Genomic DNA, 11,406 nt, shown 5'->3' with positions numbered 1-11,406 from the left:
GAACTCATTGTTTTAATTTAGAAGTCAGTATGAAAATAATGAATGACTATAAAAACTTCTTAGACCAATTATAACTTGTACTCTTACTGTTGATCATTTCATGAATGTGTCTATTAAATAAATACTAATAAATGTGTTGTATTATTTGCAATTCTTTTGAGGCAATTTAAAATTGAAATTGAAGCTCATGCAATATGACGGCCTCCTCCCATATGTATGTATGTTTATAAACACTAATGTATTGTCTATAAACAAGAATATTTATTAAAAAATTTCTTAAAATCAGTTTTTGATACTTTTCTACCAACAGTGAAATACATTCCACAACAATATTTTAAATTAAGCTTAACCTGCTATAAAATTAATAAATTTTCTCAAATGTAAGAGCTTCTGAACCATGTGTACAGAGAAATCCTCAATAACATCACCAAATGCTTCCCTATGAATGTTATCATTGACACATGACGCCATCTATCACTACAGAATTATATAATGCAATTTGTAGGCTCTAGAAAAATAAGAATTACACTTTTCCAATTTTTCTTTCTCTCTAGTTTCATCTCTTTTATGTTTTCAGTCTTTTTAAAGATATTTGTTCTCTTGACCTTCATTAAATATGGGTAATTCTTAATCTTTTGCTTTAGTTCCATTTTCCCCTCCCACCTTTGTTATCTCTTTCTCTCTCTCTCAATGCTTTGATTGTTCCAAAGAAAAGCGCTCACACAAAATTAAAGAAGGTGACAAAATTTGGAAATGTGAAAGAAAATCCACATGGGGTTTGCGAGTATCCCAATTTAGGGATAGTGATAAGAAGGTAAATAATGTTATAAAAGATTATACCCCAACTTTAAAATTTAGCATATTTAATAGATAAAATAGAGTAAATGACTACTAGAAAAACGTATCTGCATACAAAAAGTCATGTTCATGAAAAATGCATAAAAGTACAAAACAGTTCTGGGCATTATTTTTCAGAATATATGAGAACATGTAAAATGTTGCTAAAATGATAATCAGGCACTACAATATTTTTCAGAGAAATAAGGTCTAGCCAGTTTCACATATTACATCAAACATTATTTGCTTTTTGTCTTTTTTTTTTTTTTTTTTATTTTGTGGTGCTGGGGATTGATCCCAGGGCCTTGTGTATGTGAGGCAAGCACTCTACCAACTGAGCTATATCCTCAGCCCACTTGAAATATTCTTCATGTATTAAAAATCCATTTTGAATGAAATTACAAGTATAAAGTCAGTAAGTTAAATTGTTAGTGAAATATAAAATATGTCCAGTTTTTGGGAAAAAAACTTTCTGCTCAGAATAACCTCTGAGAAAGTTATATGCATCTGACTTCTTCAAACTCTCTAGTATTACATAGTCACTGCTTTGATAGATATCCTTCTAATAAAGATTCCTAAATAAATGTGTCCATACTATTTATTTCACTGAACCTGAGATTCACATAGCCAAATTCCTCCTAGGAAATTACTTTCACTTTTTTCCCCCCAAACACTACAAATTAAAAATTTCTAAAATTGAATTCCCAACACTGATGCCACCAAATGCCAATTATAACTTAATCTTACTTTTGCTGTTGTTTAATTCTGTGAATACCATTATCATGCAGCTATTTGGTCAATAGGGGACTGGGGTTGTAGCTCAGTGATATAGCGTTTGCCCAGCACATATGAGGCACTGGATTCTATCCTGAGCACCACATAAAAATAAAGGCATTGTGTCCATTTACAACTAAAAAAAAATTTAAAAAAATATGAGTATCATCTTTTCCCTTTCCCCATTTACTTAAAGAAAAATACTATTGATTCCTCTTCTAAAAATGTATCAAACCAGTACACTGCCTACATTCTAAAGGTAATAGTTTAAATCACCATTGTTTCTTGAAACTGTTACAGTTCAGTTTTTCCCAAGGCTTAAGAACATGAGCTCTGCACCAGGCTGTGCTGAAACCTATCTTCATGACTGAGTCACTCTGGATTTAAAGAGAAGTACATAACAAAAGTATCGCTTATTAGTTGTGTGAACTTGCACAAGTAATGTAATATCTCTACAACTTGGTTTCTTAGTCTAGAAAACAGAGATAGTAAAGGTAATAACTCTTAAATCTGTTATCATTTTTTTAACAGATAATTCCTTCAAAACATCAAACCATGTTCCAAAGAGGTCATGTTATCCCTCAAGCATTAGACATCAAACAGACCAATTTTTCCAAAAGTCACACCTACTGGATTCAGAATGAAATCTAAATGCTTTTCTTATATTACAGGGCCTTTACTTGCTGTGATCCCATTCTTTCCCAAAGTTTCATCCTTAGTCTTCTTTTTCCCTAAGACATCACCCTTGTCTCCTGTCATCTCTTCTATACTTCTTCTTTCCCCTTGTGCATCTCTATGTTAAGAGAAAGGGAATACTCACCAGGCCGAGCATCAAAACAGATTCTTGTCTCTGTTTTGTCAAAGCCTGTTTTTATGAGGGCACTGCTCTTTACCTGGGAAGAACTTTCACTAGAAAATTCCCTAGAGCCAGTGTTTTACAGAACAAAGGTCTCTGGGGATTCTGGTTTCTAATCTGGGCCTGAATCATGAAGAGCACCATGGCTTATAAGAAAATAAAGGCAGGACAGAGCAGTTTTCTAATTACCTTGTAAATCTCTATGACCCTTTCATCAACTTGCTCTGTATTGCAAAATAATGGTAGATGGGGTTCAAGTCCTCATTATTCTGGACCATCACTTATGGAGAAAATATAATTTTACCTATCTAGTCAATGCCTCTGTTCTACTTATAACTTTAGAAATTTCCTAAGTAGAAATATATTGGGCCCAACCTCCACACCAAGGTTGGACATCTTCACTTAGCAATCCCATCTGAACCCCACACCAATGTCAGATGCCATCGCTGAGCCTGCCTGCCTGCCCCCCTACTGCTGAGAGACATTGCACTTGCCTCTGTGCTGACTCAGTGCACCCTCGCTGGGGCTCCCCAGCTTCTTTAGAGACTGGTGCAGGCATTTTGAATTGTTCCTGAGGGTGTGGCCATCATCATTGGAAGGGCGGCTCCCTTCTTGAGACACCTACAGAAACTGGAGGCCCTTTGACAGGACTCAGGAGTCAAGAAGAAGAGGTATTGAGAGACTGGGGACCAACTCAGAGCCACCAGGTGAGTCTCTCCCACTGGGTGGTCTCCCCAGTTGGGGCAGCAGTCATGGAATGCAGGGAACTTTGTGGAGTAGAGTGGCCCAGTAAGATTCCCCTGCTGGAGCCGTGAACCCAGTCAAACAGGAGCATTGCAGAGGAGGGTCACACAGCGAGAGGCTTCGATGCAGAATGAAGGTCCTAGGACCAGGCAGCAGGACCAGACTGCAGGTAGCTTCTCAGAGGAGGGATGCACAGCCAGAGGCTTCGGTGAGGTTGAGGCTCCCTGGCCCAAATGGTTGCTCTGGTCCCCAGGGAACGTGGCAGAGGAGGGCCATGCAGTGAGGGAGTCCCTCGCAGGGCCAGGCTCCCCAACCCAGGCGGTAGTTCTGGACCCTTGGGAACATCACAGAGGAGGGCTACCCAGTCCAGGTGGTAGTTCTGGACTGAAGGGAACCTCTGGGAGGAGAGCTGCCCAGCAAAACTTCCCCACTGGGTGAGTCTTCCCCACTGGGCGAGGCTTTCCCACCAGGGCAGTAGAACCAGAGACACAGGCCCAGATCAGACGTGCCCCAGTCTGCAGTCTAGTCCCCCTTTGACTGACCATCAGTCAACAAGTGGAGGTGCCTCTGCCCACTGACAGGGAATATACCCCACCTGAAGGCCACCACCCCTAGAGGGGAAGTTTCCTTGTGGAGCACCGCATTATCAAATTCCTTCAAGACTTAAGACTACTGAAGGCTAGGAGGTGAGTTATTGGAAATCTACAGGGATAATATTAGTCAATAGAGGAAATCTGCAATATCTCAGAGTTTCACTATTAGAAGGCTACATACCTGAGCAATATGAGAAAACAAGAGAAGAAATTGTCCCAGACAAACCTAGATGCTACAGCAATAAAATCCAATGATCGCATGGCAGAAGAATTATCAGAAAGGGAGTTCAGAATGTTCATAATTAAAATGATCAGAGAAGCAAACAATGAGATGAAAGAGCAAATGCAGGCTTTGAATGATCACACCGCTCAACAGTTAAAAGAGCAAATGTGGGAAGCAAAAGATCATTTCAATAAAGAGTTAGAGATACTGAAAAAAAACAAACAAACAGAAATCCTTGTGATGAAAGAAACAATAAACCAAATTAAAAACTCCATAGGAAGCATAACCAATAGGATAGAACACCTGGAAGACAGAACCTCCGACATTGACGACAAAATATTTAACCTAGAAAACAAAGTTGACCAAACAGAGAGGATGGTAAGAAATCATGAACAGAATCTACAAGAATTATGGGATATCATGAAAAGGCCAAATTTAGGAATTATTGGGATTGAGGAAGGCTTAGAGAAACAAACCAAAGGAATGAACAATCTGTTCAATGAAATAATGAAATAATATCAGAAAATTTCCCAAATCTGAAGAATGAAATGGAAAACCAAGTACAAGAGGCTTATAGGACTCCAAATATACAAAATTATAATAGAACCACACCAGGGCCAATTATAATGAAAATACCTAACATACAAAATAAAGAAGAATTTTAAAGGCTGCGAGAGAAAAGAATCAAATTACATTCAGGGGGAAAACCAATACGGATATCAGCAGATTTTTCAACCCAGACCCTAAAAGCTAGAAGGGCCTGAAACAACATTTTTCAAGCTCTGAAAGAAAATGGATGCCAACCAAGAATCTTATACCCAGTATAACTTACTTTCAGATTGTTGACGAAATAAAATCCTTCCATGATAAACAAAAGCTAAAAGAATTTACAAAAAGAAAGCCGGCACTACAGAACATTCTCAGCAAAATATTCCATGAGGAAGAAATGAAAAACAATAATGTAAATCAGCAAAGGGAGGAACTACCCTAAAGGAGCAGCCAAATAAAGGAGAAACCAATTCATGTCAAAAAAACAAAAATGAGCCAAATGACCGGGAATACAAATCATATCTCAATAATAACCTTGAATGTTAATGGCCTGAACTCATCAATCAAAAGACATAGACTGGCAGATTGAATTAAAAAGAAAGATCCAACAATATGTTGCCTGCAAGAGACTCACCTCATAGAAAGAGATACCCACACACTAAAGGTGAAAGGATGGGAAAAAACATACCATGCACATGGACACAGCAAAAAAGCCAGAGTATCCATCCTCATATCAAGCCAAAGGTAGTCAGAAGGGATGAACAAGGACATTTCATATTGCTTAAGGGAAGCATAAATCAGGAAGACATAACAATCATAAATATCTATGCCTCAAACAGTGGCTCACCCATGTACATAAAACAAATCCTTCTCAATTCCCAGAATCAAACAGACCACAACACAATAATACTAGGTGATTTTAACACACCTCTCTCACCACTGAACAGATCCTCCAAACAAAATTTAACACAGAAACCATAGATCTCTATAGCACAATCAATAAATTAGACTTAACGGACATATATAGAATATACCATCCAACAAAGAACGAATACACTTTCTTCTCAGCAGTACATGGATTCTTCTATAAAATAGACCATATTTTATGCCACAAAGCTAATGTTAGCAAATACAAGAAGATAGAGACACTACCTTGTATTCTACCAAGTAATGGATTGAAATTAGAAATAAATGACAGAGTATAAAACAGAAACTACTCCAACACCTGGAGATTAAATAATATGCTATTGTATGATGAATGGATAACAGAGGACATCAGGGGGGAAATAAAAAAATACTAAGAGGTAAATGAGAACAAAGATACATCATATCAAAATCTATGGGACACTATGAAAGCAGTTCTTAGAGGAAAATTTATTTCATGGAGCACATTGAATAAAGGAAAAAAAAATCAACAAATAAATGACCTAATACTATGGATCAAAGCCCTAGAAAAAGAAGAACAGAGCACACCAAAAATAGTAGAAGACAGGAAATAGTTAAAATCAGAGCTGAAATCAATGAAATTGAAACAAAAGAAACAATCAAAAATTGACAAAATAGTTGGTTCTTTGAAAAAAATAAACAAAATTGATAAAACCTTAGCCACACTAACAAAGAGAAGGAGAGAGAAAACCCAAATTACTAAAATTCAGAATGAAAAAGGAAATAACAGGATAGACACGAATGAAATACAAAACATAATTAGAAACTATTTTGAAAATCTATATTCCAAAAAAATAGAGAATCTCGAAGACATCAACAGGTTTCTTGAGACATATGAATTACCTAAACTGAACCAGGAGGATATACACAGTTTACATAGATCAATTTCAATTAATGAAATAGAAGAAGTCATCAAAAGCCTACAAACAAAGAAAAGTCCGGGACCAGAAGGGTTCTCAGCCGAGTTCTACAAAACTTTTAAAGAAGAGCTCATTCCAATACTTCTCAAAGTATTCCATAAAATAGAAGAGGAGGGAACTCTCCCAAACTCATTGTATGAAACCAATATCACCATGATACCTAAACCTGACAGAGACACATTGAGGAAAGAAAATTTTAGACCAATATTTTTAATGAACATTGATGCAAAAATTTTCAATAAAAATTTAGCAAATTGCATACAAAATATATTAAAAAGATAGTGCACCATGATCAATTGGGTTTTATCCTAGGGATGCAAGGTTGGTTCAACATCCAGAAATCAAGAAATGTCATTCACCATATCAGCAGACTTAAAGTCAAGAATTACATGATTATTGTGATAGACGCAGAAAAAGCATTTGATAAAATAGAGCACCCCTTCATGCTCAAAACACTAGAAAAAATAGGGATAGTGGGAACATTCCTTAACATTGTAAAGGCCATCTACGCTAAGCCCATGACCAATATCATTCTAAATGGTGAAAAACTGAAAGCATTCCCCCTAAAAACTGGAACAAGGCAGGGATGCCCTCTTTCACCACTTCTATTCAACATTGTCCTCGAAACTCTAGTCAGAGTAATTAGAAGGACCAAGGAAAATAAAGGGATACAAATAGGAAAAGAAGAACTCAAACTATCCCTATTTGTGATGACATGGTTATATATTTAGAGCAACCGGGAAATTCCACTAGAAAACTTTTAGAACTCTGAAGTGAATGCAGTAAAGTAGCAGGACATAAGATCAATGCTCATAAATCTATTGCATTTTTATACATAAGTGATGAATCCTCAGAGAGAGAAGTTAGGAAAACCACCCCATTCATAATAGCCTTGAAAAAAATAAAATACTTGGTAATCAATCAAACAAAAGAGGTGAAAGACCTCTACAATGAGAACTACAGAACACTAAAGAAAGAAATTAAAGAAAATCTTAGAAGATGGAAAGATCTCCCATGTTCTTGGATAGGCAGAATTAATATTGTCAAAATGGCCATACTACCAAAAGTGCTATATAGGTTCAATGCAACTCCATTTAAAATCCCAATGACATACCTCACAGAAATTGAGCCAGCAATCATGAAACTCACCTGGAAGAATAAGAAACCCAGAATAGCTAAAGCAACCCTTAGCAGGAAGAGTAAAGCAGAGGGTATCGCAATACCAGAACTTCAACTATACTGCAAAGCAATAGTAACAAAAGGGCATGTTATTGGCACCAAAATAGACATGTAGATCAATGGTACAGAATAGAGGACACGGACACAAACCCAAATAAATACGATTTTCTCATACTAGACAAAGGTGCCCAAAATATGCAATGGAGTAAATATAGCCTCTTCAACAAATGGTGCTGGGAAAACTGGAAATCCATATGCAGCAGAATGAAACTAAACCCCTATCTCTCACCCTGCACAAAACTCAACTCACAATGGATCATGGACCTTGTAATCAGACCAGAGACCCTGCATCTTATAGAAGAAAAAGTAGGTCCAAATCTTCAACATGTCAGCATAGGATCAGACTTCCTTAACATGACTCCCATAGCACAAGAAATAAAAGCAAGAATCAATAACTGGGATAGATTCAAACTAAAAAGCTTTCTCTCAGCAAAGGACACTATCAGCAATGTGAAGAGAGAGGCTACAGAGTGAGAGAAAATCTTTGCCACTCATACTTCAGATAGAGCACTGATTTCCAGAATATATAAAGAACTCAAGAAACTCTACACCAAGAATACAAATAACCCAATCAACAAATGGGCTAAGAAAATGAACAGACACTTCACAGAAGATGATCTACAAGCAATCAACAGATATATGAAAAAATGTTCAACATCTCTAGAAATAAGAGTAATGCAAATCAAAACTACCCTAAGATTCCATCTCACCCCAATTAGAATGGCGATTATCAAGAACAGAAGGAACAATAGCTGTTGGAGAGGATGTGGGGGAAAAGGTACACTCATACATTGCTGGTGGGACTGCAAATTAGTGCAGCCACTCTGGAAAGCAGTGTGGAGATGCCTCAGAAAGCTTGGAATGGACCCACTATTTGACACAGCTATCCCACTCCTCGACCTATACCCAAAGGACTTAAAATCAGCATACTACAGAGATACAGCCACATCGATGTTCATAGCTGTTCAATTCACAATAGCCAGATTGTGGAACCAACCTAGATGCCCTTCAATGGATGAATGGATAATGAAACTGTGGTATATATATACAATTGAATATTACTCAGCGATGAAGAATATTAAAATTATGGCATTTGCAGGCAAATGGATGAAATTGGAGAATATCATGCTAAGTGAGATAAGCCAATCTCAAAGTACCAAAGGACGAATGATCTTGCTTATAAGCAATGATGACACATAATGTGGGGTGGGAGGGGGACAAGAATGAAGGAAGGAGGGACTGTATAGAGGAAAAAGAGGGGTGGGGGGGAGGAAAAAATAACAGAATTAGTCAAAAACTATTACTGTAGATAAATGTATGATTACACAAATGGTATGCCTCTACTTCATGTACAGAGAAACAAACTGCATGCCATTTGTTTGCAATAAAAATAAATTTTAAAAAAGTGCTCCCCTTAAAAAAAAAAAAAGAAAAAAGAAATATATTGGACAGATCATTTAACCTCCACTTCTTTTTCTTTCTTTTTTTTTTTTTTTAAGTTCTTCAGTTTTGTGCTCCCCCTACGTGCCCTCTAATCTTAACCCCAATCCGTTTCCCATTCATAGTTTCTGCTATTGGTACATTCCTACACAGTCATTTCCCATTTTTTCTACCCCCAAATAATAACTGCCCCATATATCCCCTAAGCTGAACTCACAGAGCTTAGCTAATGCTAAGGAGTGCCTCATGAGTACGTGCCCAGGACAGTGCATATCTCTCTGCTCTGAAACAGGGCCCAGTTCATGTTTGGGGTAATGCTCTGTGGTTGCCATCTTGAATTCTTAAAATAATAGGGAAAAATAGAGGTATTTTGGATTAGATAGAGCGGAGTGTAGTGAGGGAGGGTGGGGGGGTAGGAAGGGTAGTAGAATAAACTGGATATTATTACCCTGTGTACATATATGATTATCTGACTGGTGTGATTCTACAGCATGTACAACAAGAAGTATGAGAAGTTATACTCCATTTTTGTATGATATTTCTAAATGAATTCTACTATTATGTATAACAAATTAGAACAAACAAGAAATAATTTTGTCTTTGAATTTATCTTTTATATTTCAAGTCTGATATGAACATGGAGCAGGTGCTAGGGACTTGGAGATCAGCTTAGATTTCCTCATGTGTTTGCAACCTCCACATCTCCGCAGGATGATTTCTTAGACCCTTGCTACCTACTCCTACCCAGGGACTGCTGCTGTCCTTTGCCCTTGGCAGGTTCCTGACCCTACCACACCTGTGTCCAGAGCACATATGCTCCTGTACATGTTTATACAACCTTAGTGTTTCCTGTTTTTATGAATCTTTACCTTACCATTGTTTGGGCTCATCCATAATTCAGCAACCAGCTCTGCATGTGCTCCATGACAGCTGCAGACTGGAAGGGCTTCACCTCATACCTGTGCTGAGCACCTTCTGCTACATACTTGATGGTCTTCCTGTTGACACCATCTTGATAATATACCCAGTTCCTGAGCAAGAGCAACCAGGAATTCTGAATGAAATTAATGACTAAGGGGCTAACATTTGGCTAACTGGAGACAGCATCTCTGATTAAATCACCAACAGCTTTTTATCATTCCCTTCTTCCACTTGTATTATCCTGAGAAAAAAATTTCAGAGCAATATCCCAGAAATCAGGCAATCCTTTGCATCTGGTTGTGGACATCATTGTGCTATAATCAGTGCCATTTTCGTTATTTTTTTTTTTTAAGTCTCCATATCCTAAAACGACAACAAAAAGAAGTTCCCTGCTGCAGACTTTTTTTTATTCCTGTAAAATCTGTGTTACACATGTATTTCTCGAAATCTCTTGAAAAATCATCCCTTTCAATCATCTATGAAATAAATTTTACAATGTGAGTGAATTACATCTTTCTAGACCAGCTAAATATTTCACACAAAGTTTTACAAAATTTATGACAAGGATCAATGCATTTGATTTCTTTCATATGGTTTGGCCAGTTTCAATTTAGAGTTGAGTAAAATAGGGAGGGTTTTTGAGGCATTTAGGTCTAAGCAAGAGTCCTTGATCTAATAATGTACCTGTATTTGGCTTCTTGTTTTTTTTTTTTTTTTTCCCTTGCTTTATTAGAACCCATAAGTAGAATGACAAGAGGGGGATTAGCAACAAATGGAAGTAAATGAAGAAATGTTTCCCCTCTTAATGCAAATGAATGTAAAGATGTGGCCAAGATTGAATGACTGGCAAGAGTCCAAAAGAAACTAATGTTTAAGTCCACACAGGAAGGAGGTCTATGGTGGACAATTATGAGAATATTCCAGAAAGAGTGAACTGTTCTAACTAGGGAAGAAATTTGCCAACAGGATACCTTTAAATAAGAATAACTTCCAGAATGTTTTAGTATTATTTGTGAGGCTGAATAACAGAACTAGGACTACATAAGGACAACAACCTGTACCTGAAGGTTTTTTCTTTTTCAACTAATAGAATAGAAGTTACTAGAAACAAATAATAAAAATAATGTTAATAAGCACTTAAAATTAGTGGTAAGTATATAGGATTCTAACATATAATTTTATTATTTTTTTTTGTAACAGTGATTCAATGGGATTCAATCCAGGGGTGCTTAACCACAGAGCAACACCCCCAGTCTGTTTTATTTTTTTTAATTTTGAGACAGGACTTACTAAGTTGCTTAGGGCCTCACTACGTTGTTGAGGCTGGCTTTGAACTTGTGATTCTCCTGCCTTAGCCTAATTTTA

This window comes from Sciurus vulgaris (assembly GCF_902686455.1).
Source record: "Sciurus vulgaris genome assembly, chromosome: 11".
NCBI lineage: Eukaryota > Metazoa > Chordata > Mammalia > Rodentia > Sciuridae > Sciurus > Sciurus vulgaris.
This window is presented reverse-complemented; position numbering follows the sequence as displayed.